Here is an 8038-nt window from a genome sequence, read left to right on the forward strand (position 1 = left end):
CCTAGCGGATGAGACAGTAACTGAAATTGAGGGTAGCAAACCAAAAGCTGAAATGCTTAACTCCAATTTCAAATGTTCGTTCACAAAGGAAAACCCGGGAGGATTGCCCCAATTTAATCCTCGTACCACCCAGAACCCCCCACATGAACCATGGACCTTGCCATTGGTGGGGAGGCTTGCGTGCCTCAGCGATACAGATGGCCGTACCGTAGGTGCAACCACAACGGAGGGGTATCTGTTGAGAGGCCAGACAAACGTGTGGTTCCTGAAGAGGGGCAGCAGCCTTTTCAGTAGTTGCAGGGGCAACAGTCTGGATGATTGACTGATCTGGCCTTGCAACATTAACCAAAACGGCCTTGCTGTGCTGGTACTGCGAACGGCTGAAAGCAAGGGGAAACTACAGCCGTAATTATTCCCGAGGACGTGCATGCCGTTTTTCCGTACGATTAAATGATGATGGCGTCCTCTTGGGTAAAATATTCCGGAGGTAAAATAGTCCCCCATTCGGATCTCCGGGCGGGGACTACTCAGGAGGATGTCGTTATCAGGAGGAAGAAAACTGGAATTCTACGGATCGGAGCGTGGAATGTCAGATCCCTTAATCGGGCAGGTAGGTTAGAAAATTTAAAAAGGGAAATGGATAGGTTAAAGTTAGATATAGTGGGAATTAGTGAAGTTCGGTGGCAGGAGGAACAAGACTTCTGGTCAGGTGACTACAGGATTATAAACACAAAATCAAATAGGGGTAATGCAGGAGTAGGTTTAATAATGAATAGGAAAATAGGAATGCGGGTAAGCTACTACAAACAGCATAGTGAACGCATTATTGTGGCCAAGATAGATACGAAGCCCACACCTACTACAGTAGTACAAGTTTATATGCCAACTAGCTCTGCAGATGATGAAGAAATTGAAGAAATGTACGATGAAATAAAAGAAATTATTCAGATAGTGAAGGGAGACGATAATTTAATAGTAATGGGTGACTGGAATTCGAGTGTAGGAAAGGGGAGAGAAGGAAACATAGTAGGTGAATATGGATTGGGGCTAAGAAATGAAAGAGGAAGCCGCCTAGCAGAATTTTGCACAGAGCACAACTTAATCATAGCTAACACTTGGTTTAAGAATCATGAAAGAAGGTTGTATATGTGGAAGAACCCTGGAGATACTAAAAGGTATCAAATAGATTATATAATGGTAAGACAGAGATTTAGGAACCAGGTTTTAAGTTGTAAGACATTTCCAGGGGCAGATGTGGACTCGGACCACAATCTATTGGTTATGACCTGTAGATTAAAACTGAAGAAACTGCAAAAATGTGGGAAATTAAGGAGATGGGACCTGGATAAACTGAAAGAACCAGAGGTTGTACAGAGTTTCAGGGAGAGCATAAGGGAACAATTGACAGGAATAGGGGAAAGAAATACAGTAGAAGAAGAATGGGTAGCTCTGAGGGATGAAGTAGTGAAGGCAGCAGAGGATAAAGTAGGTAAAAAGATGAGGGCTGCTAGAAATCCTTGGGTAACAGAAGAAGTATTGAATTTAATTGATGAAAGGAGAAAATATAAAAATGCAGTAAATGAAGCAGGCAAAAAGGAATACAAACGTCTCAAAAATGAGATCGACAGGAAGTGCAAAATGGCTAAACAGGGATGGCTAGAGGACAAATGTAAGGATGTAGAAGCTTATCTCACTAGGGGTAAGATAGATACTGCCTACAGGAAAATTAAAGAGACCTTCGGAGAGAAGAGAACCACGTGTATGAAAATCAAGAGCTCAGATGGCAACCCAGTTCTAAGCAAAGAAGGGAAGGCAGAAAGGTGGAAGGAGTATATAGAGGGTTTATACAAGGGTGATGTACTTGAGGACAATATTATGGAAATGGAAGAGGATGTAGATGAAGACGAAATGGGAGATACGATACTGCGTGAAGAGTTTGACAGAGCACTGAAAGACCTGAGTCGAAACAAGGCCCCCGGAGTAGACAACATTCCATTAGAACTACTGACGGCCTTGGGAGAGCCAGTCATGACAAAACTCTACCAGCTGGTGAGCAAGATGTATGAGACAGGCGAAATACCCTCAGACTTCAAGAAGAATATAATAATTCCAATCCCAAAGAAGGCAGGTGCTGACAGATGTGAAAATTACCGAACTATCAGTTTAATAAGTCACAGCTGCAAAATACTAACGCGAATTCTTTACAGACGAATGGAAAAACTGGTAGATGTGGACCTCGGGGAGGATCAGTTTGGATTCCGTCGAAATGTTGGAACACGTGAGGCAATACTGACCTTACGACTTATCTTAGAAGAAAGATTAAGAAAAGGCAAACCTACGTTTCTAGCATTTGTAGACTTAGAGAAAGCTTTTGACAATGTTGACTGGAATACTCTTTTTCAAATTATAAAGGTGGCAGGGGTAAAATACAGGGAGCGAAAGGCTATTTACAATTTTTACAGAAACCAGATGGCAGTAATAAGAGTCGAGGGGCATGAAAGGGAAGCAGTGGTTGGGAAAGGAGTGAGACAGGGTTGTAGCCTCTCCCCGATGTTATTCAATCTGTATATTGAGCAAGCAGTAAAGGAAACAAAAGGAAAATTTGGAGTAGGAATTAAAATCAATGAGAAGAAATAAAAACTTTGAGGTTCGCTTATGACACTGTAATTCTGTCAGAGACAACAAAGGACCTGGAAGAGCAGCTGAACGGAATGGACAGTGTGTTGAATGGACGATATAATATGAACACCAACAAAAGCAAAATGAGCATAATGTGATCGAATTAAGTCGGGTGATGCTGAGGGAATTAGATTAGGAAATGAGACACTTAAAGTAGTAAAGGAGTTTTGCTATTTTGGGAGCAAAATAACTCATGATGGTCAAAGTAGAGAGGATATAAAATGTAGAATGGCAATGCCAAGGAAAGTGTTTCTCAAGAAGAGAAATTGGTTAACATCAAGTATAGATTTAAGTGTTAGGAAGTCATTTCTGAAAGTATTTGTATGGAGTGTAGCCATGTATGGAAGTGAAACTTGGATGATAAATAGTTTGGACAAGAAGAGATTAGAAGCTTTTGAAATGTTGAGCTACAGAAGAATGCTGAAGATTAGATGGGTAGATCACATAACTAATGAGGAGGTATTGAATAGAATTGGGGAGAAGAACTTTCTCTAAGTATACAAATGCTAGATATCTAGGTTTGCCTCTCCTTAATCTATTTTCTGTCTTAGGGTCAGTATTGCCTCATGTGTTCCAACATTTCTATGGACTCCAAACTGATCTTCCCCGAGGTCAGCTTCTAATAGTTTTTTCATTCATCTGTAAAGAATTCATGTTAGTATTTTGCAGCCAATACTCACTAAACTGATAGTTCGGTAATTTTCACATCTGTCAACACCTGCTTTCTTTGGGATTGGAATTATTATATTCTTCTTGAAGTCTGGGGGTATATCACCTGACTCATACATCTTGCTCACCAGATGGTAGAGTTTTGTCAGGGCTGGCTCTCCCAAGGTTATCAGTAGTTCTAATGGAATGTTGTCTACTCCCGGGGCCTTACTTTGACTTAGATCTTTCAGTGTTCTGTCAAACTCTTCATGCACTATCATATCTCCCATTCCATCTTCATCTAAATTCTCTTCCATTTCCATAATATTGTCTTCAAGAACATCGCCCTTGTATAGACACTCTACATACTCCTTCCACCTTTCTGCTTTCCCTTCTTGGCTTAGAACTGGGTTTCCATCTGAGCTCTTGATATTCATGTACGTGGTTCTTTTTCCTCCAGAGGTCTCTTTAATATTCTTGTAGGCAGTATCTATCTTGCCCCTAGTGATATACCCCTCCTCATCCTTACATTTGTCCTCTAGCCATCCCTGCTTAGCCATTTTGCACTTCCCGTTAATCTCATTGAGACGTTTGTATTCCTTTTTGCCTTCTTTATTTACTACATTCTTATATTAGATTTTTTCCTTTGATCAATTAAATTCAATATCTCTTCTGATTTCTAGTAGCCCTCATCTTTTTACCTACTTGATCCTCTGCCACCTTTACTATTTCATCTCTCAAAGCTGCCCATTCTTCTTCTACTGTATTTGTTTCCCCTTATTCTTGTCAATCTTGCCCTAATACTCTCCCTGAATCTCTCTACAACCTCTGGCTCTGGCAGTTTATCCAGGTCCCATCTCTTTAAATTCCTACCATTTTGCAGTTTCTTCAGTTTTAATCTACCGTTCATAACTAATAGATTGTGGTCAGAGTCCACATCTACCCCTGGAAATTTCTTACAATTTAAAACCTGGTTTCTAAATCTCTGTCTTACCATTATATAATCTGTTTGAAACCTTCCAGTATCTCCATGATTCTTGAATCAAGTGTTAGCTATGATTAAGTTATGCTCTGTGCAAAATTCTACCAGGCTGCTTCCTCTTTCATTCCTTGCCCCTATTCCTTATTCACCTACGATGTTTCCTTCTCTTCCTTTTCCTGCTATCAAATTCCATTAACCCATGACTATTAAATTTTCATCTCCTTTCACTATCTGAATAATTTCTTTTATCTCACCCGACATTTCATCAATCTCTTTGTCTTCTGCAGAGCTAGTTGGCATATAAACTTGTACTACTGTGGTAGGTGTGGGCTTCATATCCATCTTGGCCACAATAATGCATTCATTATGCTGTTTGTAGTAGTTTACCCACATTCCTATTTTTTTATTCGCTATTAAACCTACTCTTGCATTACCGTTATTTGATTTTGTATTTATAACCGTGTAGTCAAATGACCAGAAGTCTTGTTCCTCCTGCCACCGAACTTCAGTAATTCCCACTACAACAAACTTTAACCTATCCATTTCTCTTTGGAAAATATCAGTACCAAATCTTCTGTTGCTTTTCCTCTTGTGGGATTGGTTATAACACTATCATCTGCAAAAAGTATCAATTATGCTTGTTGAATGTGAAGTGAATGGTCATTCACATATATAAGGAAACAGGAGTTGATATAAAATCAGAGTCTACCTGACTGCTTTTGAGATTTTTACCCCAGTCACTAAAATTTTCTAGCTTCCCCACATTGTCTAAATTATTCAGCACAGCCTTTTCCATTTTGTTTGTCAAGTTTAATTCAGACCACCTGTGTGTAAAGCCATCAATTCCACAAAAGCTGAGTATTTCTGATCAATTGCCTTGGAAACGCCACAAAAATACAAACCTGCAATATTTCATTATTTAAGGCTTCTTCTGTTTGATGAGTGAATATATAAATAGCATTCTAAATCAAGCAACCCATCTGAAATTCAAACTATGATTGCTAAGTATATTGTTTCCACTTAAGTGTGTGACTAATCTTGAGTAAATTACTTTTTCAAATGTCTTTGGAAAGATATCAGTAAGGAAACTGGATGATAGTGTAAGTCTGTCTTGTCACCTTTCTTGTGAGGTGATTTAACAACTGCACATTGTAACCTGTCTGGAAAATTTCCCTTTGCCAGTGAGACATTGTTTGTTAAGTTGAAACAACTTTTCAGAATTCTCTTTGAAATACCATGCACATGACATGAGCTTTTGTGTCTTAGAATTTTCATAATCATGTGAATTTCAGAGAGGAATGCTGTGCTACTTCTATTTGCTTAATGTTTTGTGGAATGATATTTTTAATATATCCTCTTACCTCTTCAACTGAACCATTTAATCCTATATTTGCTTCTACATTTGGAAATTGATTGTTAGAGGTACTTGCAACTTGAATAATCAGTCACAAAATTGTCATTTAATTGCATTGTTATGGAATCTTGTACAATGACTAACTACCCTGTCTCCATTTGACAGTGTCCCATATAGTTTTAATCTTATTATAGGCATTATTTATTTCTGTCAGGACATGCATACTTCTGAACATTTTAATGACTTTCCTTAAAATACCAAAGTATGCAAGTAATGCCTGATGGAAAGTATGGAAGTAAAGTCTGATGGATAGTATGCAAGTAAAATCAGATGAACATGCATACTTCTAAACATTTTAATGACTTTCTTTAAAATACTAAAGTATGCAAGTAAAGTCTGCTCTTCACTTACCTTGGCCTTTATAAATTTCTCTCATCCTCTTACTTGAGATTTTAATTCCCTTCATTATCCATGGCTTACTTGGTTTTTAATGGACTTCCTGGATAATTTTTTAGGAGAGCAACTTTCAAATATTGACAAAAATTTACTGTGGAATAAATTGAATCTGACATTATCTCTTCGTACATATACCTCATCTCATACCACCACTTTTAGCTTACTCTTAAAACATTCTGCTGTTATTAATAAGCCTCAATGTTTTGTATGAACCTGCGTCTGGACTGTAAGGTGCCATACTGTTTATTACCATTAACTGTGCATCATGATCAGATAGTCCATTAGCAATTGGGTGCACGTTAATTGCTTTACCTTGAGCACTTGTCTGCGAAAATGTTATCAGTGTTCCACTAGTTTACTGCATATGCTGGAAACTGACTACTGAAATTACATTGAAACACCCAAATAATGATTCTAGATCATTTTTCCTGTCTGTATCTTTTAAGAAATCTACTTTGAAAGCTCCAGACACTACCAGCTGTTTCTTTTCATCTGAGAGATAGCTAATAATATATCTAGATTTCTTATAAATAGCTGAAAGTTTTCTAAAGGGAATCTATAGATTTACAATTATCAGAAAAGCTCTCATGGGACAACTGCACAACAGAAGGAAATCCAGGAAAGCATTCATGAGTGGCTTAACTTCATCTGATCTGCATGGCAGTGCAAATGATTTCAGATGAACTGTAGGCAGGGTTTGTTAAACAGCAGCTTGTTAATATGGAAATAAATTGCAATTGTAACCAAATTCACCCAGAAGATTGGCACTCGATGCATATTTTTTGGATACATGAGGGGCATTGTTGACACCACTAGCGCTGCACAAGAAAATATCACTTTTGCATTTTACAAAAGGTGAAGTTTGTTGCTGTTGGTGTGAAGCATTAAATTGAACACTGTGCACCAGCATCAGTTCTGTTCAGACTTCTGTCCTGACTGCTATTCGGGGTCTTTAGCCAATCATTGCCGTGGCCTGATCTGCTCTCAATTTAATGCCTGAATTTCTCTCTGCAGCTCATCTAGCATGATTTTCATAGGAAAGCTGCTTTGCTCTTAAACAGCTATATAGTGGCATAAAAATATGAAACTTTGTGGCAAAAAGTGTTAATAAAAATTGCAAGTGTAATTGTATCACAGTGCTTGTGTTCTCAATCAACTGATGAGTGCTCGAAATCCAAGTGATAAATACTACAAATTATTTTTCTTTGGCACCCTCTACTTTCAGAGGGTCTATGGAGGAGGCATTACAAGCTGTTAGATACGTCTTGACTATAAACAACCAAAGTGATGAAGGTGATTCAGATCTTCTCAGTCAAATATCTTGTGCAGAAAGCATACTCTGTTGATTTAATACGGCTGAAGCAAATGGTATCTCAACATCAACTGAGAAATATCTGCAGATTGAAGAATTCATGGGTATGGAGACTCAAGATCCCAATTGTGAAGCAGTGGGCTGCTTGGTGTAATAGTTGGCTGTGTTTTCTAGAGACTAGAGTGGCCACTGCAAATTTCTTGTACGCTGTTGGGAAATGACGCAGACGTAATGGAACTCACCACCAAATTGCTCCAGAGACAGAGGTTTAAAGCAGAAACCAATTGCTGATAATTTCACAGAGTCTCATCAAACAAGGAGTAACACCTCTGTCACACGAAACACCTTCCATGTCCATCAGAACAGGAAATATGAAATCTCACCTTAATAGAATGCCAAGTGGTGAGAGATGGGGTCAACACGATCCTGTAGGCTGTTGAGGAAAGGCTTAGGCATTCTGTTGCAACATGTGGAAATGAAAGATGGGCATTCTATTGTGGTACATGTGACTTCGTACATTATGAGTTGGAGACAGTGCGGAACAGTGGAACGGAGTTTGTATGAGGTGGCAGGACAGATGCAAACTCGCTGGTGGGTGCCAAGGATG

The sequence above is a fragment of the Schistocerca gregaria genome, chromosome 1, assembly GCF_023897955.1.
Source record: "Schistocerca gregaria isolate iqSchGreg1 chromosome 1, iqSchGreg1.2, whole genome shotgun sequence".
Taxonomy (NCBI): domain Eukaryota; kingdom Metazoa; phylum Arthropoda; class Insecta; order Orthoptera; family Acrididae; genus Schistocerca; species Schistocerca gregaria.